This window comes from Nannospalax galili, unplaced genomic scaffold (assembly GCF_000622305.1).
Source record: "Nannospalax galili isolate Female #2095 unplaced genomic scaffold, S.galili_v1.0 scaffold1714, whole genome shotgun sequence".
NCBI lineage: Eukaryota > Metazoa > Chordata > Mammalia > Rodentia > Spalacidae > Nannospalax > Nannospalax galili.
In genome coordinates this window covers 789,318-811,431 of record NW_008334552.1, presented here as the reverse complement: position 1 = coordinate 811,431, position 22,114 = coordinate 789,318, and the positions used below count along the sequence as shown (strand labels likewise).

The following is a 22,114-nucleotide window of genomic DNA, read 5'->3' as shown; positions in this document are numbered from 1 at the left end:
GTTCCTTTAAGTATGTGGAACCACTGGGTAATTTACTTCATCTCCCTCAAACTGTTTCTGCATCTGAAAACTGAGGCTGTGGATAACCCCTAAACGTCAGTTTGAGAATTCAATCAGATTACTGTTTCTCAGCACACAGCTTTGCACACCGTGAGCTCTTCCTAATATGCAGTTGTTACTGTATTTGTGTTACTTTTTTCTGTATATATGCTTTCTGAAACATGCTTCTAAACTTCTCTCATTACTATATGTAACTTCAGCTTTGCTTTTCACATTCAATACTGTATTTATGAAATGTTCATGGCTTATAAACATACAAGGTTTTTAAATATTTTATTATTTTTAGTTTATGTATATGAGTGTGTTGGCTGCATGCACGTAAGTGTACCCATGTTGTGCAATGCCTGAGGAGGTCAGAAGAGGGCCCCTGGAACTGGTGTTATGGATGGTTGTTAGCTGCCATATGGGTGCTGGGAACTGAACCTGGGTCCTCTGCAAGAACAGCCAGTGCTCTTAACCACTGAGCTGTCTTTTCAGGCCCCATTTTAACCATTTTTCCCCCATTTGGACTTCTTTTCTGCAATTACAAACAGTGCTGTTATGAACATTAAGCATGTAAGACTCTCTCTTTCCATCTTTCTACTTTGCCATTTTCTGAGTCTCAGCTTACCCTGAACTAGCTACCTTTGAGGTACCAATACGGCCACCCCAGTTCCAAGTATCAAACATAGCTGTGACAAAGTCCAGCTTTTGTGAGAAAGCTGCTCTTTCCTGGGCACACCCACTCATCGGTCAGGAATGTGTCCCAGCATCCTCTGACAAACTTAATTTCTCATTAGTCAGAATATAGTCACATAGCCACCTTCAAACTAATTATGGATTTAGTTTAATCAGGGTTAGCCCCCTGAGCACTGAGTCCAACATGAATACACCCTGAAGAAAAGCTTGCTGAGGGGGTTCGCAAGGTGTCTCTGCAGATGAAGACACTTGGCACCAAGCCTGACTTCCTGAGTTTGATCCCTAGGACTCACAAGAGTGGAAGGAGAACACACACACACACACACACACACACACACACAATTAATAAATATAATTTTTAAATTTTTAGAATTAAAAAAGAAGGCAGAAACTACATTTTAGACAACAAAAGAGAAAGAGGAAATATTGTCAGATCAGTCACTATTCTGGGTATTCTGCTACATCACAAGGTACCCCAAACTCAGCACCATACAAACCACCATTTCATATACCCATAGACTACGAGTCAGAAATTCGGGCAATGAAAAGTGGGTCTGAGGCAGGATAGGCAGGTGAGGGAAACACTGGGAGCACAGGAAGGAAGGGGAGACCCTTGCTGTGAAATCTGGTTGACCCCACTTCTAACCAGCTAAGTGGCTAGAATTCCAGCACAATTAACATTTGCTGTGAAGGTGGCCAGCACAGAGCCAATACTCCTTTCCATGTTCCAAATGAGAATGTTAAAATAGGGGCTGGAAAGACGGCTCATCAGTTAAGAGCACTGCTGCTCTTACAGAGGACCCTTGTTCAATTCCCAGCACCCATATGGCGGCTAACAACTGTCCATAACTCCAGTTCCAAGAGATCCAACTCCCTCTTCTCACCTCCAGGCATTTCACAATATGGGTGCACTTACATACATGCAAGTAATACACTCATACACATAAAATAAAAAATAAATTTTAATAAATAGATACATTTTTTAAAAGACTAGTAAAAACAGTAATGGACCATGCAGATGAGTGTAGATCTGTTCGCCCAGTTGCTTTCTGAGACTCTCACAAACAAAACCTTAATACGGATGAGAGATGGATTTTCAGCTACCCTCAGTCTGCAAGGCCACACCTCGTAGTTAGGATGTGATTATAAAGAACAGTCTGTTCTGATTTGCTTCTCCCTAGCTCTGCTTCCAACCGTACCTCTTCCTGCCACTTGGAATACCAAGGATGCCCGATGCCAGGTGGTATATATTTCACATTGAACTTGGATTTAGAGCAATAATACATTTTCATTATAAGAATAAATCAAAAACCACAGAGAATATACAGTATGAAATTTCAAAGGTACATCTTTGAGGCTGCCTGTAGAGATCCCAAGAACATTTTCTAATGAGATGTCCAAAAGTGGGCGATTTTAGAGTTGATTCATCAGCCTTAAAATGTGAGGACCCTGGTCTGTATCTCTGTAATTCTGTCAGGCTTTCCTTGATGGTTGTAATATGACTCCTGCAATTTCATTCCATCCTTATATACTAGTATCCCAAGCAACGAGTCAGAAAGGGAAATGTCAGAAAGAAGAAAGTCAAAAGGAAAGAAGTTCTTTTTTAAAAAATAAATAAATAAATAAATAAATGGGAAAATTATTTGCCAAGAAATTTTCTTTCACTGGGCATTGTAGTACACATCATTAATCCTAGTACTTAAGAGGCAGAGGCAGGCCAATCTCTGTAAGTATGAGGCCATCCTGGCTACAGAGTGAGCGCCAGGCCAGCCAGGGCTACAAAGTGAGACCCTGAAAAAAAAAAAAAAAACAAAGAGAAAGAGAGAGAGACAGAGACAGAGACAGAGAGAGGAGAGAGAGACAGAGAGAGGGAGAGAAAAGGATTTTCCTTCTCAGTCCACTGGCCAAGCTGAGTCACCTTGCCACCTCTAGCTGCAAGGGAGGCTGGAAAAGCCATTTAATGGCAGGAAGGAGTGAGGTCACCACACCTGCTTTGGGTCGGTCCTACTTCACACTCTCACGGTCCCAGACAAGACAGCTTCTGTGAGCTCCTCTTCTTGGTGGACTCAAGAAGAAATCCTGATTACTTTAAGCCAGTGATTGATTTAAAGGGAAATCTACCCAGCTCTATCCAATGAAGTGTACAGAAAGATTTGGGGGTGGAAGGGTGTCAGGGGAAGATATCTAGAAAATGTTTGTTTGTTCCTAAGGATATATTTTTTATTGAACTTGAAATTATAGTAATAATAGATTTTCATTATAAGAATAATTAAAGACAACAGGAAACATGTAAGAAAATTTCAAGATGCCTTTGTCTGTGAAGCTGGCTGCAGCCTCATGAATAAAGAGCTGCAGCTGGAAGGGTAGGCCTTTTTTCCTCAACTGATCACTGGAGTGTGTAGGCATGGAGCCTGGATCTGTACCCACCACTTTGTGATTCCATCAGGATCTAATTAGATGGCAAAGTCAAGGATGAGGAATACCAGAGCCCCCAATGAAGTAGTCAAGGCATGACCCAGTGAGATGGGTCAGTGGGCAAAGGTGCTGGCTACTAAGCCTGACACCTAAGTTTGATCCCCAAAACCCTCGTGGTTGAAGGAGAGAACAGACTCCTGGAAGTTATCCTCTGACCTCCACTCATGCCCCCATGGCATGTGCATGCCCAAAATAAATGAATACGTAACTGTGAAAATTTTAATTATGGGGCCTGGAGAGATGGTGCAAGTTAAGAGCACTGGCTGCTCTTGCAGAGGACTCAGGTTCAATTCCCAGCAAACATGGTGGCTAACACCCATCTGTAACTCCAGTTCCAGGGGGTCCAATGCCCTCCCTGGCCTCCATGGGCATTGCACAACATGGGTGTAGATATACACAGCAAAACACTCATACACATAAAATAAAAATAAATAAAAGTTTTTTTTTCCCCTGGGGACTACCCTTTCCTTAGCTTTATATACATTAAATATATGTAAATCTTAAAAAAAAAAAAAAAAGGTTTTTTTTGTTTTTTTTGTTTTTTTTGGTTTTTTTGGTCTTTTTGAAGCAGGATCTCCCTGGAAGCCCCAGCTGTCCTGGAACTCACTATGTAGACCAGGCTGGCCTTGAACTCACAGAGATCCACCTGCCTCTGCCTCCCAAGTGCTGGGACTACAGGCGTACACCACCATGCCCGGCAAAATAAATAAAAGTTTTAATTACATTCTTTAAAAAAAAATTAAGTCACTAAACAGCCCTGAAGCCCCATCTCTGGACTTAACTGTTATGTAAGATAATATGCCCTCCGTGCTGAAATCAAAGTCATCCATCAGATACATACATAGGTTCACTTGCTTGCCTCATGTAGCTGGAGTCATAACTCATGTGCATTAGAACAGAGTTCAGGTGCAAGGAATGAAACCCAGAATAGCAGTGGGAGAAAGATGACACAGGTGTTTCTCTGTTGTGTAAAAGTATCCCAGAACCAGACTCTGTCCAAGACCAGCAAAGCACCCCATGGTGCAGAGCTGTGACTCCTTCTAAATTGAGATTTTAACCCCTCAATACAATGTCGCTCAGGCCACAGACAACATACCCACATCCCAGCCGGTGGGAAGGGGTCAGGAGACAAAAGAGCACAGCCTCTACAAAGACTCAGATGTTACCTCTGCTTTCACCTTGCTGACTAGACTTTTGCTACACCCCACAGGCACCAGAGTCTAGGATATAGGCTTTATTCTGCATAGCTATGTGCCAGCTTAAAGAACACACTGAGACAAGAAATCTCTCCCCTGTGCCGTTTTCATTTAACATATTCTAGTTTCCTATCCATGCCAGTACAGATCAATTCATCTTATTTTGGAGGTTATGTTGTCTTTTTTTTTTTTCCTAGCTTCCTGAAAGCTTAGATTACTTATTTTTTTTGAGATTTACTTATGTGTATGAGTGTCTGGCTTGCCTGTGTGTACCACATACATGTAGTGCCTGTGGAGGCCTGAAGAGAACACCGGATTCCTTGGAACTGGAGCTACAGACAGTTGTGAACTACCATGTGGGTGCTGGGAGTCGAACCTGGGTCCTCTGCAAGAGCAGCCAGTGCTCATAACTGCTGAGCCATCTCTCCAGTTCTTGAATTACTTATTTGGGACTTTTCTTCTTTGCTTGGGTAAGCATTTAAAGCTATGAAGTGCTCTCTATGCACTGTTTCCCCATGAACTTCGTCACACTGTAGCCACTACCATTCAGTCAAAAATGCTTTCTGATTCCCCTGTGATTATTCTTCTACTCATGGACCATTCAGAAGTGTGCGGTTTAATATCCAAATATTTTGAAGTTCTCTCTCTCTATATATATATCTTTTGTCATTGATCTCTAATTTAGTTCCATTACAAATTTGAGGCTTGCTTTATAGTTCAGTATGGGATCTATCTTGGTTCATAATCCATAGTCACTTGAAAATATGCATTCTGCTGCTATCGAATATAATATTCTAAAAAATGTTGCTGGGTATGGTGGCTCGTGCTTTTAATCCCAGTACTCTGGAGGCAGAAGCAGATGGATCTCTATGAGTTCAAGGCCAGCCTGGTCTACATAGCAAATTCCAGGCCAGATGGGGCTAATGGGAGACCTTGTCTCAAAACAAAACAAAAATTTTTAATAAAAAAAGTAAAATGTTACTTATGTCAAAGTGGTTATCAGTACTGTTCAAGGGATGGCACTTACTGTGCAAGCCTGACAACCTGAATTCAGTCCCTGAAACCCACATAAAGGTAGAAAGAGAGAACTGAATCTGCAAAGTTGTCCTCCAGCCTCCACGCCCACACAGTGTCATGCTGTTCAAGCCTTCTGTGCACCTAGTGATTATACACCTACTGCTTTATCCGTGCTGAGAGGTGTTGAAATCTCCAACTATGATTGTGGATGTGTCTATTTCCTCTTTCAGTCTGTCAACTTTTTTCTTTGCCATATTCTTTTTCATGGCTGCAAACTATTTCACAGTACTAATACACCATAATATATTTCATTCACTGAAGGACATCTGGGTGAGTGAAAATGTTTTGCCTGGCAGTGAATATTTTTATGTGTCAGAGAGATTGCCAAATCTAAATTTTCTAGCCAACAGGCATGTACATTTTAGAGTTGACAGACCTTGTAAATTGTCCTCTAACACTGGTCCCATACCAAACAGCACCAGTCTTTTCTGCTCTGGCGTTCTATGGGGTTCAGATGAAGGGAGGTCAATGAGGAAAGTGTCTTGTTGCTTACTTGGCATTTCTCTGGTTACAACAAAGTTGAGCAATATTTCTCTCAGTGGCTGTGTCTCTCAGCTGCCCAAAAGCCCAGCAAAGCTTTGAAAGTGCAGCTTCTAAAAGCTGGCATAAGTTTTACCATAGACGGTTGCCCTCCCGGTCTCTGCCTAGCTAGAGAAGCATCTTCCTTTCAGTTACCAGGACCTTGGTTAGAACAAGAAAGCTGCAATCATTTAGCTGAGCAAGTGAAGGCCTACTGCTTAGCCACATGCCAGGTCAGAGCTTAGGGGAGGTCCCTGGCCCCTGAAACTTTGGGTCTGCTGTTTCAGAGGGATGGCAGCAGTTTGCAAATGTTACATGGAATAGAGACATGTATACCGTAATAAAGCCCGATGTTTTGTATGCTAACCTAATGCTTTTATTTTATTTTATTTTATTTTATTTTATTGTTTGTTTGTTTGTTTGAGGCAGGGTCTCCCTATAGTCCCAGCTGGCCTGGAACTTGCTACATAGACCAAGCTGACCTGAATCTCCATGACCTGTCTTTGCCTCCTGAGTACTGGGATTTAAGGCATGTGCCACCACACCCAGCCCTAATGTTTAATTTTAAAGATTAATTAATTAAACCTTTTTAAAAATTGGGTGTATAAAACACCTCAAATGGCCACGCATCATGACACATGCACTGAAGAAAGAGGATAGAGAGTTTGAGGCTAGCCTATGCTACAAAGAAAACTAAACTATTTAGACTAAGTAGTAGAGCCCTGCTTCAAATACACATTACTCAACACCTAGTTGGTACTAATTACAATTTTTGTAAGTATTCACAGCTGGGTGTGGTGACACACACCTGCAACCCCATAACCAGGAGGTAGAAGGATTCTGAGTTCAAAGTCTAGCTTGGACTGCGTAGTAAGACCCTGACTCACAACAAAAGATTGATATAGATGTCATTGGGCTCTGTCATGTGCACAGCACAGCTACTTCATCAACACTCACAGCAGTAGACGTACATTTTACAGATGAGAAGAAGGAAGACTCCACAATGTCCTGTACCCTGTGCAAAGTCATAGGCAACAAAGTGAAGGATAAAATAAAAGATGTCTGAGTTCTAACCAAGCACAATTCTCTCTGTCTCTCTGTCTCTCTGTCTCTCTCTCTCTGTCTCTGTCTCTCTCTCTCTCTCTCTGTATGTGGGGGTGTGGTATGTGGATGCACATGCATGTAGGGGGCCCAAGGTCAATGCGAGGTGTCCTTCCCCCATTACTCTCCACCTTTATTTTCTGAGGCAGGGTCTCTCACTGAACCTGAAGCTCATTGATTTGGCCAGTGAGTCTCAGGAATCCACCTGCCTCCACCCAACCCCCAAGGCTAGGGTTACAGGCATGCACCTCCATGCCCAGGGGTTTTTGTTGTTGTTGTTTTTGTTGTTGTTGTTACTGTTTTGAAACAGGGTCTCCGTGTAGCCCTAGCTGGCCTGGAAATCACTATGTAGACCAGGCTAGTCTTCAACTCACAGAGATCCGCCTGCCTCTGCCTCCCAAATGCTGGGATTAAAGGTGTGCACCACCACAGCTGGCCCCCACACCCAGTTTTTTATGAGGGTCTTGGGGATCTGAAGTCAGATTCCTGTGCATATGTGGCAGATACTTTACCAGTAGCCGTCTCTGCAGCCTCCTTTTTCTTTTCTTTTCCATTATCTTTTTCTCTCTTTTTTGTTTTTTATTGGTATTTGGTTGACTGGTTGGTTGGGTTTGATGGGTTCTTTTCCTTGCATGTGTATGTGTATGTGCGTGTATGTATATGCCTATATATGTTCGTGTGTGTGTATGTGCATGTATGCCTGTATATGTTCATATGTGTGTATGTATGTGTCTGTGTATGCCTGTATATGTTCATATGTGTGTGTGTGTATGTGTCTGTGTATGCCTGTATATGTTCATATGTGTGTGGGCACAAGAGTGTGTACAGGTATATGTGCACATGTGTGTGTGCTTGAGAAGGTCACAGGTTGGTGTAAGTTGTCTTCCTCAGTAGCTCTCCATCTTATGTGGTGAGACACTTCCTTGTACCAGCCATCAGTAAACAGCTGTTAGGGTCTTTGTGGACCCCCTGATCAGAGAGCTTTCCCAGACCTGTCTTGGTAAGTCTCCTTTCCCCCACCTCCCTGGGCTCTGACATTATCATCTTAGTTCTGCCAGGACCCTTGTATGCTGCTGGGAGCTTTCCCAGACCTGCCTTGCACTCAGAGCTGCTCATATACAAGGATCCTTGTACTCCAAGACTTGTGAGCTCTCCTGGCCTGACCTATCAGCCAACTTGTTCACCCAGCCTGCACTGCTGTTCCAGAACTGTGAGGAATGAACCCTGGGACCACAATTCAAAAGTTGCACCTATCCTTAGCTTAACTGAGACCACTTCCTATATGCCATTTGCACATCAACATCTTATACGGTGGGAGAGAGTCTCTCATTTGAACCCAAAACTCACCAATTTGGCTTGTCTAGCCAACTAGCTTGCCCCTGGGGATCCCATCTCCCTCTCCTTGAGTGCCGGGATCCCTGGCTGGTCACCATGGCATTCACATCAATGCTAAGGATCTGAACTTTGGTCCTTACATGTGCATAGCAAGCACTTTACTCAGTGAGCTATTTTCCAGCCCCCTGGATCTGGATTTTGAGACAAGAGTTCACCATATAGCCCAGGCTAGCCTCCAAATTGCCATCTTCTTGGCTGCCTCTTTCCAAGTACCGAAATCACAGGCATGTACCCAACCTGAGTAGCTTATTTCACAGATTAGAACACTGAGGCCAAGGAAGATGAAATGATTCAAAACCAAGCAGTGGCTGAGCAGCAGCCAGATGGACAAACAGCACCCCCTTGTTCTGGGTGTGGGTGACTAGTGGGAGAAGAGGCTGGAGACAGCAGCGCTGCCAGAGGAGGCAAGAGCCTGGAAAATGTCTCTTTCAGCCAACTTTCCTGAGGAACCCTGGTTGAGGTTCAGCCTGGGTGGAAAGTGTGCAGGGAGGAGGCACAGCCGCGTCCAGTGTCCATCCGGAGAGGCTGTTTGCAATGAAAGGCAAGGGGCGGGGACTGCTGGGTTCGGAGAGGGAAGGACAGATCCCAGAGGCTTCAGATTTGGCATCAGCAAAGGGAGAAGCACAGGCATCCAAGTTCCTTGCTTCCTCCTTGGGTTCCTGGGCCCTGCCAGCTCTTACTGTGCCCTGCCTACTTCTCAGACCATCAGCCACTCCTGGAACCCAGAAGCTGGCAAACCTGGGGCATGGGGTCCAGAAAGAAGGATGGGACTTATGCTGAGATTTCCACCAGGGCTGGGTTTGGGAGCCAAAAGCCATGCCAGACGCAGCCTGATCTCTGTGACATCAGTGTGGCCCCTTTACCCAGAAAAGTGCTGTGTCCATAAACTCCACAATTACAGACACGAGCAAGGCTGTTGTTAGCCTGGTGTTCAGATGTGAACATATAAGCATACCATGGGCTCAGTTGGCAGGGTGCTTACCTAGCATGCATGAAGGCTTGGGTTTGATTCCCAGAACCATATAAACCAGGAACAGTTGCACACACCTGTAACCCCAACACTTAGAAGGCTAAAATGGGAGGACCATGGTTAAGCCAGCTTAAATATTTTAGGGGGTACAGGCTTGATCATTCATTGTTATGGCTCTATCCAGGGTGTCCTCTGAGTACCACCACACCCCTTAAACATAATGGACACTCTAGACTTTCTCCTGGGATACCTCCCTAGTCCTCCTCACAGTCACAAAAGAGGCAACACCTGCCAGAGCAGTGCCACCTGGGACAGTGGGGATCATCAGTGAAGGTCCTCTGGACAGTTGTTGACACCCCCTTACTTCTAGAAACAGTCCTTTGGTTTATAATGTTTCCTAATTAAAGATAACTTCAATTTAGAACTGAATGGAACTTGTACAGTCTTTGAATTCTCTAGATAAGGAAACTGAGGCCCAGAGGACAGCAGAGACTTGCCCCAGGTCACACAGCATGTCAGCCCAAGATCAGACATTTGAACAGGGTGCCTGGCTCCCAACACCTCCCTTGAGCATAACTGTGCCTGGCCCCACAAGCTGCAGAAGGTTAGCAGTTGGGGCAGGAGGTAGGGGAGAGGAGGGAGACTCTGTCTCAAAGCGGAAATGATACCCAATCACTTGTCCCTCATACCTGGTAGCATAGTCATGGCAACAGTCTCCTTGGTGACTATAGCACAGAGATAGTTGCCATGGCAACCACCACCCAGCGCCACTGGCTTCCTGACACCCAAGAGCCCCAAGATAAACCCAGAAGCAAGTCTGTTCCTTAGTGCTGACCCACAGCAGATCTCCAAATAGGGAATGGCCCAGCCATTCAGTGGGTGGTGAGGCCGGATTGCCCACATCCCCAGCCTAGGCTCTCCCAGCTGCCAGCCATTCTGAGACTGACACGCCCCTCCCCACCCCAATACTCTACTGGCCTAGTGCTTCCCACATTCCTCGGGGCCTCAGTCAGGATCTCCTTCCCACGGCATCTCACCCTTGGCTGCTGGTCAGCCAGCTCATCCTCCTGGGAACAGACTGACGTGGGCTTATCGGAGGACTCATCACAGGACTTTGCAACATGAGCTGGGGCTCCCTGAAGACCAAGGGGCCTTCAACACCCTTTGCCCTCCAAAGGAAATGACCTCCAATGCTGGAACTCCAGGCGCTGTGCTCAGAACCAGAGAGCTGTTTGAGGTTGTCAGGCTTGGTACTCTGTGGTGCCTGGTTGGTTATATGGTTATAGAAGGAGTTGTAGACCAGAGGGCTAGGAGACCAGAGGCCTCAACCTATCCCATTCTGTGCCTGATCTCTTGTTTAGCTTTTATCAAGCCCCTTCTCTCTGGGATTCCATCTCTCCACCAGAAGCTGGGTGGGGGTGAGGAGTCTGCTCCACAGCCACCGTCTTCACCTCCATCACAAAGCAGCAGGAGACCAGTTGCAGTCCTGCACGTCAGCATTACTAAACAAGGACTGGCTGTGGCTCCTAAGAGCTGAGCTGCCTGCCGTCCTGGGATCTTCTTTAAAAATAACGGCAGGGTGCAGTGGCACATGCCTGCCCTTAATCCCAGCACTCGGGAGCTAGAGGCAAGCAAACTGTCTCGAAAGAAAGAAGGAAATAGATAAATGATGAAGGAAGGAAGGAAGGAAGGAAGGAAGGAAGGAAAGAAGGAAGGAAAAAATCAGTCAATAAGTTAATTTTATTTATTTATTTAATTAATTAAAAAAGAAAAAATGGAACTAAGCATGGTGGCACACACCACCAACCATCGGTAACTCAAGTTCCAGGGGATCCAATGCCCTCTTCTGAACTCTGTGGGCATTGCATGACATGGGTGCACTTACATACACTCATATACATAAAATAAAAATAATAAAATACTTGAACAAAAAACAACTTGGGAACCTCTGAGTGGTTGGTACACACGTAAAGTACGGGGACAAAGAGAGAGTGTCTAGGAGAAGTCAGAGGTGGCATAAAAGGATCCATTTCCAGTTAAAGGGTGGACTTTGTCCTGTGGACCTCAGAGACTCACTAAAAGCTCTGAGGTAGTCTCTTGCCACCTCTAACCTGTGTGATTTTTGTACTGTGAGGCATGGCTGAGTAGGATGAAGAATGGGAGGAGGCCACAGAGACCCAGTGCACTCTGGGAAGTTGTCCACTCATCTTTTCATTCAATAACTACTTTTTAGACACAGTCCAAATTCTATGTCCTTGGACAACTTACTTAGCCTTTCTATACCTCACTGCCAAGTATAAAATAAGAACAATTGTGGGGCTGGGGAGATGGCCCCATAAGTAAAGGGCCCACCATTCAAGGGTGAGGACTTGAGTCCAGATCCCCAGCAAACACATAAAAGTTGGACACAGGACCAGGGAGATGGCTAGTGTGTAAAGGTGCCTGCTGCCATGCCTGAAAACCAAGTTCCAGCCCCCGGTCTCACATGATGGAAAGAGAACCAACTCCTGCAAGTTGTCCTCTGTTCACCACACACGTCATGGCACATGTACACACACACACGCACACACACACACACACAGAGTAAATAATGTAATTTTAAAATAGTTTAAAGTGATGGGCTGGAGAGATGACTCAGCAGTTAAGAACACTGACTGTTCCTACAGAAGACCTGGGTTCGAATCTCAGCACCCACATGGCAGTTAACAACTGTCCATAACTCCAGTTCCAGGGGATCTGACGAGCCTCTTCTGTTCTCCATGGGCACTGCATGACATAGGTGCACTTACCAACATGCAGGTAATACACATATACACATAAAATAAAAATAATAAAATATTTTTTTAATATTTTAAAGTGAAACTGGAGAGATGGTTCAGAAATTAAGAACACTGGATGCTCTTGCAGAGGACCAGCACCACATGGCAGCTAACAACTGTCTAAAACTCCAGTTCCAGGGGATTCAGTATCCTCATCTGGCCTCTTCAGGAACAAGGGATGCATGTGGTACACTTAATACATGCAGGTAAAACACTCACTCATACACAAAAATAAAAAGAAATAAATGAATTTTTTTTTTAATTTTTAAGCTGGGCAGGGTCATACACACATAATTCCCAGTGCTGGGTAGTCAGAGACAGGATCTTGGGCACTTGCTGGCCAGCTAGTCTAATTGATGAGCTCCAGTTTCAGTGAGACTCATCTGAAAAATAAACTCAACAGACTAGAGAGCTGGCTCACTGATTAAGAGCACTGTGGCTCCTCTTGCAGAGGACCCAGGTTCAGTTCCCATCATGCACACAGCAGCTAACAACCATCCATAACTCCAGTTCCAGCAGATCCAACGCCCTCTTCTGACCTCTTTAGGCATTGCACGACATGGGTACACTCATATATATAAAATAAATAAATAAATAAATAAAATATTTTTTAAATAGTAAAATGGCCATTAATAGTACCCATATTGTGAGGCTGTCTTGAGGACTAAGGAAGTCTGTTCTATAAATTAGCTGGCATACAATAGATGCTTGACATCAAAAAACTCAAAATAATAATAATAATAATAATATTAATAATAATAATAATATATAATCATCTCGAAGGGTTCACAGCTGGATAAGGTGATAGTTTAAGGTCTGCTTCACAAGATGGAGTCCATACCTGACACTGTTACAAGGACTAAGAACCTGTGTCTACACAGGTCACAGGCCATAAGGGGAACCTACTACTATCATTCTACTGAATAAACATAATTTTGGGGGGGTCTTTTTGAGACAGGGTCTCCCTATAGCCCCAAATGGCCTGAAACTCACTATGTAGATCAGGCTGGCCTTGAACTCACAGAGAACTGCCTGCCTCTGCTTCCCAAGTGCTGGGATTAAAGGTGCGCACCACCATGCCCAGCTTAAATAGACATAATATTAAACTGACTCATAATGATTAGTTGTTATTACCATAGATTAGTGCATCATTCAACCCTCACCAGTGAAGTTTCTTCTGGCATCAGATGGTGATTAACACAAAAAACCACAAATGGTCAGTGTGCAGAGAATAAGAGACTGCAGAGTGTTCAACCCGAAATAGGACACCTATATCGAACCCTTTCTTCCCAAGACTCAGATCACTGGGGAAGAAGGAACAGAAAGACTGTAAGAGCCAGAAGTGGTAGATGAATACAAGGAACTGCTGTCTGGACACCACAGAGTAGTTGCACATATGAACCTACCACACTTATGACAGCATGCACAAGACCTGAGCAAACCCAAGCAGACAGGGCCCAGCATGGATGAAAGAGGTGGGCAGGAATCCCCAGCCCTAGCTGAGGATCCATTGGCATTTGATGAATGCTGGGAGAGAGATAGCCAGTTTTCCCTACTGGTGTGATGCCTGATAGGTTGACCAGACTCTACGGGATAGACCCACACCCAAAACCACTTGGGAAAGAGATTAGACTCAATAGGCCTTTAAAAAAAATTTTAAAAAAGAAAGCTGGAGAGATGGCTCAGTGGTTAAGAGCACTGGCTGCTCTTGTAGAGGACCCAGGTTTGGTTCCCAACATCCACATGGCAGCTAACAACTGTCCATAACTCCAGTTCCAGGGGATCTAATGCCCTCTTCTGGCCTCTGCAGGCATTGCACATGAGTAGTGCACTAATATACATGCAGGCAAAACACTTAAACACATAAAAAATAAGAAAAGAAATTTGCTGTTATTTTCTCAAAAGTCATTTAAACTTCTTTTCAATCCCATTGTTCTGGGCTAGGCAAGAATTTCTTAACCATCCCTAGTAGAGGATATTCCCTACCAGCAGACAAGGAAGCAAGCCTAGGGCTCTCCCTCTCCCTGGACCACTGGAGGCCCCACTGCAGAGCTCAAGCTCTGAAATCCTACAGCCCTTGCTTCCACACCAAGTGGAGGACCTGGGAGACCAGCGAGGGGTTGGGATCACCAGGTGTGGGTCCAGCCTCCAAGGTCTATTATCCATCCATCCCCTCACCATAGGAACTCCATGGACCTTCCTTCCATCATAATTTCCGACAGTCCCTTCTCCTGTCCTGTTTTCACCGTTCAAAGCAATGAGCATTCTCTAAACACCAAGAGTTTCCGCTTCCACGGGAGGCCTACATGCCACTGCTTGTGCCACTATCATGTCTCCGATGAGACACAGAGAAGTTCCAGCACATTTTGCAAGTACTTAATACCAGCATCGATGGGTGTGGAAAAAAGCCTTTGCCATCACTGCCATTATGGGTATGGGGTAAAGATATGCTCATGTGGTGTTGAGAAAGGCAGACACTGACCTCAGCAAGAGGGCTGGGAAACTCAGTGTAGAAGATGTGAAATGTGTGATCACCCACATGCAGAATCCATGCCAGTACAAGGTCCCAGACTGGTTCTTGAACAGACAAAAGAACGTATAGGATGGAAAACACAGCCAAGGTTCTAGACAACCGTCTAGTTGTTCTGTGAGTACCTGAAACAACTGGAGATTAGAGCCCACAGAGCTGTCCCTTCAGAGGCCTTCATGTCTGAGGTCAGCACACCAAGAACACCGGCCACCAGGGACATACGGTGGTGCGCCAAGAAGAAAGGTGTCTGTAGGTCTTTTCTGTTAATAAATAGTTTGTTTCTGTGAGTTCAAGTCCAGCCTGGTCTACATAGTGAGTTCTAGGCCAGTTGGGGCTACAGGGAGATGCTGTGTCAAAAAAGACAAAAACCAAATAAATAAATTTAAATATCTTATATACCTATGAGGAAAAAAGTTTCCAAATTCAGAGTCTTCAGGAATCAAGTAAATATTTCAAAAACAATGGGTGTGGAGAAGCATGCCTGCAGAGGAACTGAGGAGGAAAATTATGAGACCAATCTGAGTTGCACTGAGAGATCAAAGGCCAGTCTAGGTACACAGCCAGAACCAAGCATACATGGTGATCTGAGAGCTCATACCTCACCTAAAATGGGCAGTGTAGGTTAGCTCTCCAAACTACTATCAGATGGGGTAGCCTAATGATAAGAGTCTGTAATTCTAGAATTTTGCTACTTGGGTTCAAATTCTGGTGTTGTTGTTTGCTGTCTGTCATTCAACCTTTCTATGCCTGTTTACTGAATCCTGAAAAGGAATGTTTGTACTAGAATGCAAAACAGAGCATGTTTAGGATTGTACCTGACATTAGCAGGTACTGAGGAAATATTAGCATTTACTATGTGAAAATGCAGGGCGAAGATTGTTAAGTCTTCCAAATGTGCAAGAAATGTCAAATATTCACATTTTCATCCTGGCCCTGCTGGGCAACTAAGCCAGAATAGTACATGAGGAACATGAAGCATTGAGAGCATTTGGGGAGGGACCACTGAAGGGTTTCCACAGCACACATGTGACAGGAAGGAACTCTAGGAAAAGAATCAAGAAACTGTTGAAATCCAGGAGAGACCATGTGGTTTGGGCATTAGGCCCTGATTTTCCTGGGTGGACTCAGCTTAGAGTCAAAGGCTGAACTGAGTCTTAGAGTCAGCCTGCTGCTTCTCCATAGCCAGGTGTGGCTGTCCCAGAACTGGTATTCCTAGGATCCATCTTGCACACGGCCACACTGCAGGGGTCAAGTCTGTTAACTGGCTGAGGCTGCCCTCTGCTGACAGGACAGGACACTATGCAAAGGGAGCCTCTGCCTGCCAGAGAAGGAATTCCAAACAGACACAGAGAAAGACTTCCCACCTCACTGTTAACCTAGCTCATTGTCCAGTATGTCAGGTCAGAAACCCAAGACCCAGCTGGGCATGGTGACGTGCACCTGCAATTCCAACACTTGAGGCTGAAGCAGGAGGATCAGGGCTTCAAGGCTAGCCTGGGCTATGCAGCAAAACTGTAGACAGGGAGGGGTCTCAGGTGTCTGCTTCCACATTTCTCTTCCCAACACCCTTTCAGGGACTCTTCATTCTGTTTTGTTTTTCCTCAAGATTTTTTCAATGTGTATGTGTGTGTTCCTGCATGAGTTGATGTGCATTGCATGCATGCAGGTGCCTGCAGAGGCCAGAAGAGGGCATTGGATCCCCTGGATCTGGAATTACAAGTGGTTGTGAGCCACTATATAGGTTCTGGGAACCCCAGTCTTTTGCAAGAGCAGTCAGTGCTCATAACTAACTGCTAAGCCATCTAAATAGAATCCCAACAGAAATTTCCTACATGTACCTTAATCGTGTCCATTTGGCCCCTGCTGGCCTGCCACTGTTTTCTTTCATTATTTATTCACTTTTACACTGGTCTCAGCCGATGCCTTCACCACCGGGCAGAGCACCCATGGTTCCCTGATTCCAAAATCCCTTCTCTGTGTAGCTCTTTACACAACTCAGTGTGAGAGACAGGAATCCCTGATGTGCTCAGGCCCCTCCCACGAGGGCCCTTGGCGGGGGGGGGGGGGGGGGGGGGTGTACGACACTACACGAGATGACCGGACCTGTACAGGAGACTCATATCAGGAGGGCCTCACAAATAAGACATCTTCTACCACTCCCTCTCCTCTCTCCTACACACACATACAACACAACAGAGAATTCCTCACTCTCTTTCTCTCTCTCTCTCTCTCTCTCTTCTCTACTACAGATCAGATTTGTCATTTCAGTGCTGCCAGCTAAAACACTTAAGGTCTCCTCTCCCTCTTTCCATCAGGTTACTGGGAAGTCTTCTCAGACAGAGAGAGAGAGAGAGAGAGAGAGAGAGAGAGAGAGAGAGAGAGAGCTCCGACCTCCTTAGGAAAAATAACAGTGCCAGGAGAACATTTTCAACCAGGTTCGTGTAAGGTTAACGGACTATGACTAACAAGCCATCATGCTAAGGCAGGTAGAAAGACAGGAAAAATTAAGGGGACATGAAAAGGACGAGCCCCTCACCTGCTGAGAAGCAGCCGGCTATGGTGGACCACACCTTTAATCCCAGCACTCAGGAGGCAGAGGCAGGTGGATCTCTATGAGATTGAGACCAGCCTGGTCTGTATAGAAAGCTCTAGGCCAGCTGGGCTTACAGGAAAACCCTGTCCAAAAAATTTTTCAGCACAATTAACATTTGCTATGATGATTGCCAACAAAAAGACAATATTCCTTTAATGCTAAGATGTTCCAAATAAGAATGTTAAAATAGCAATGGACCAGGCTGAGCACATATGACCAAATGTGAGTCTGCTCTCTTTGCCCCGGCTGTAAACCTATTGTCTGGGTTATCACAAGCAAGACTATAAACTCCATTTACAAGAAGAGACATGCATTAACCCCTTAAAAAACTTTTTTTGTTGTTATTGTCTTTTTGAAACAGGGTTTCCCTCTAGCCCCAGCTGGCCTGGAACTAGCTATGTAGACGAGGCTGGCCTCAAACTCTCAAAGATCTGCCTGCCTCTGCCTCCCAAGTGCTGGGATTAAAGGTGTTCACCACCACGCCCAGCTTGTGCAAACTTTTTGACCCATGTTTTTGAAGCAGGATAGAAAGACAGAAAATTAAAGGGACATGGGAAGGTCTGCCTTCCCTGCTCACAGCCAGGAAACAACAGACTCCACCAATAAAGCCAAAATTGCCTACAGAGACAAGTTTTCCTAAATATAGATATCTGGGATAGAATATCAAAGACAATAAACTATGCTTTACCTCAGACCAAAAATGATCAATAACCTTCTAGCACTTAGTTCTCATACCTAAATCTAAGCAATACCCCTCATAAATCCACCTTACAACTTGGCTTACAAAATGAAAATCTTAACTTTTAAACCTTGCTACAGGGCTAGAGATGGCTCAGTAGTTAAGAGCACATCCTGCTATTGCAAAGGATCGGGATTTGATTCCCAGCATCTATGTCAGGCAGCTCACAACCACCTTTACCTCCAGTTCCAGGGGAGCTGGTGCCCTCTTCTGGCCTGCATGGGCACTGCACTCATATGCACAAACTGCATGCACACACATTTACACATAATTTAAAAATAAAAATAAAGGCTCTGGAGAAATGGTTCAGCAGTTAAGAGCACATGCTGTTGAGGATCAGGATTCTGTTCCCAGCACCCACATGGCGATGCACATCCATCTATAGCTCCAGTTCCAGGGATCCAATGCCCTCTTCTGGCCTTCACAGGCAGTGCATGTATGTGGTATATTTACATTCATACAGGCAAAACACCCATACGCGTAAAATAAAAATAAATAAAATTTTAAAATAAAATACAGAATAAACTTTTTTAATTTTGTTGCAAATTGCACTCTGAGCAATATAATTTAGGAAGCCCCAGGATCACATACATACCTACTATAAAGACAGCTAAGGTTCCCTTTGTGTAGTCCATACTTCTACTTGAGCATGTCTTATCTAACCCTCATGCTTAAAATCTATATTATACCCTGTTTTAATAAACTCCAACTCTGCTTCATACTGACTTGTCCTGAAATCTTTTTTAATATTTTACATTTATTTTTATTACATATATATATGAGTATTTTGCCTCCATGTGTGAAAATACACCCATATTGTGCAATGCCCACATGAGCCAGAAGAGGGCATCAGATCCCCTGAAACTGGAGCTACAGATGGCTGTTAGCCACCATATGGGTGCTGGGAACCAAACTCCAGTTCTCTGCAAGAGCAGCCAGTGCTCTTAACTACTGAGCCATCTCTCCAGCCCCATCGTCCTGAAATTCTTTCCTGCAGTGCAGCCAAGAATCCAGTTTGCCTGAGTAGAGGTCTCTGAAAAGAACTCTTCGGGTTGGATCAGGCAGCAACATGGAGCTGTGTCTCTGGCTTCTGCCCTATGACCTCTGACGATTCCAGTCTCATGTGTTCTATCTGAGACAATAGAACTTTCCCCTTCCAACCTCAGACTGAGCCCTGTAACAGAAGCCTTGCACACCCCAGAAGCCTTCCAACTGGAAATGCCCCTGACCACCCTGAGGCAAGAACGTTCATGTCAACTCAATTCCCAGAGTGTGACATTTGTAGCCCACAGGTTTGTAGTGAAAGAGAATAAAGACAGAAAACAGACAGAGGCAGAGGAAAGATCTTGGGAGTCCCTGAGGCCGAGCTCCAGCCCTGCCTGTTCTGTACAAGGATTTGCTTCCTTGCTTCCTCCTTGGAACTTGAGAGTTGCTGCCCTCCCTCCTCCACTGAGATGTTTGTTCCCTCTAGACTTCTAGCTGCAAACCAAAGAGCGCTGACTCACCATCAGGACACTTGCCATTCCTGGCCTAACAAAGAACAAAGTGTGACGGTCAATCCTCATTATCAACTTGACTGGATTTAGAATCACCATGGAAACACACCTCTGGACATGACTAGGAGGTCATATCCAGAGAGGTTTCACTGAGGAGGGAAGACCCACCCAGAATGTGGATGGCACAACTCCAAAGACTGGAGTCCCAGACTGAATAAAAAGAAACAGGAGAGATCTGGGAGGTAGAGGCAGGCAGATCTCTGTGAGTTTAAGGTCAGCCCGGTCTACATAGCAAGTTCCAAGCCAGCTGGGGCTACAGGGAGACTCTGTCTCAAAAGACCAAAAAAAAAAAAAAAACAAGGGAAGCCAGCCACAGTATTCAGCTCTCCTCTAAGATACTACTGCTAATTTTTTTTGTTTTTTTTAAGCATTCTTTTTTAAAATATTTTATTTATGTGTATGAGTGTATTGCCTGCACATATGTGAGTGCACCCGTGTCGTGCAATGCCACAGAGGTCAGAAGACAACTTCAGATTCCCCTGGAACTGGAGTTAAGGACAGTTTGTAGCTGCCATGTAGGTGCTGGGAATCGAACGGGGACCTCTGCAAGAGCAGTCAGTGCTCTTAACCACTGAGCACAGCTGGGGCTACAGGGAGACCCTGTCTCAAAAAGACCAAAAAAAAAAAAAAAATCTGTCTCAAAAAACCAAAAAAAAAAAAAAAACAAGTGAGACCAGCTCCAGTATTCACCCTCCCCCTTTGCTTCCTGACTGAACAAAATGCAACCCTCCACCTCTACCTCCATTCCTGATGGCGTGCCTTCCCCACCGTGACTGTACCCTTTAACTGTGAGTCAAAATAAACCCTTCTTTAACTTGCTTCTTGTCAGGTATTTTTTTTAGTCACATCAAGAAAAGGAATACAAAGAGAACTATGTAATGACAACTTTCTCCTTGAAGTCATCAAAGTTCTTTTCTTTCTTGAATGTCAGGAGCAGAGGAACAAGTTCATTGTATTCGTTTCTTAATAGTAGTAGACTCCCACCACCGCTCTCCACAGGCTCCTGTTGTACTTTGCTTCTGTTCAGAGATTTTTGAGATCTTTGGGTTTGGGTTTGGTTTGGCTGTTTGGTTTTTATTGCTTTTTTCAGACAATGTTTCACTATGTGACCCAGACTGATCTTAAACTCACTATGTAACTCAGGCTGGCCTCAAACTGCCTACATAGCTGAGGATGACCTTGAACTTCTGAGCTTCCTTTCTCTATTTCCTGAATACCGGGATAAAGGCCACATACCAGCATGTACAGTTTACACTAAGCCTTTTGTCTATTTCTAGGGAACCTGACCTAGCGGCCATATATTATCATCCAAACTGATGTCCTTTTGAGAGGTGTGCTGGAATAGCTTCAGTTGTCAACTTGACACACCTGAGGGAATCTCAATTGAGGAATTTCCTCCATTGGACTGGCCTGTGGCCAGTCCTTGGGGCATTTTCTTGATTATTGAATGAGGTGGGAGGGTCCAGCCCACTGTGGGCAGGTGGTCCTCAGTTGAATAAGAAAGCAGGCTGGGGGCTGGAGAGGTGGCTCAGTGGTTAAGAATACTGGCTATTCTTGCAGAAGACCCAGGTTTGAATCCCAGCACCCACACGGCAGCTAACAACTGTCCGTAGCTCCAGTTCCAGGGGATCCAATGGCCTCTTCTGTCCTTCTCGGGCACTGCACAACACGGGTGCACTTACCTACATGCAGGCAATACACGCATACACATAAAATAATAAAGCAGAAGAAAGCAGGCTGAACAGGGACCAGGGAAGCAAGCCAGTAAGCAGCTTTCTCTATGGTCTATGTTCCAGGTTCCTGTCCTGAGTTCCTGCTTTGATGTCCCTCAGTGATGAACTGTGACCCAAGCTGGTTTTAGTTTGTGTTTTTATCACAGCAATAGAGAAGCAAACTAGGACCAGAGTGAAGGGGGCTCTGTTAGCAATGCACCTGTCCTAGCCAACTAGAATTCTGGTCACCGTAAACTGAGAGAGCTTAAAGACTGGGGCTTCTGATTGTGTCCTGCATCCCACACTGGCATTCCTCACATTCATCTATCCTTTCCCCAGTGACATACACACAGCTAGGTTTACTCTAGCTTCCCAGGACCATATCCATGCCCACACGCTTACATATAGGCATACACAAACACACACAAACACACATACCACATGAAAATCATGGGCATGAGTCCTAATAGGTTTGTATGAGAATTTCTCTAGGATTGTGGAGTTAAAAACAATTTGAAGGAGGAGGAATGGGGAGATGGGAGGATGAATCTGGGAGGAGTGAGAGGAAGGAGTGGGAGCAAATACGACCAAGATACATTGTAGGCATATATGAAATTCTCAAAGTTAATAAAAATGGCATATTAAAAAAGCCTGGGCCAGGCATGGTGAAGCACACTTTAATCCCAGCACTTGG

The 22,114-nt window shown here is 44.8% G+C and overlaps 1 pseudogene; it reads left to right on the top strand.

Annotated features, from left to right (window-relative positions):
- Positions 1-13,752: 13,752 nt before the first annotated feature.
- LOC115069648 lies at positions 13,753-15,073 on the top strand (annotated as a pseudogene).
- Positions 15,074-22,114: the final 7,041 nt, after the last annotated feature.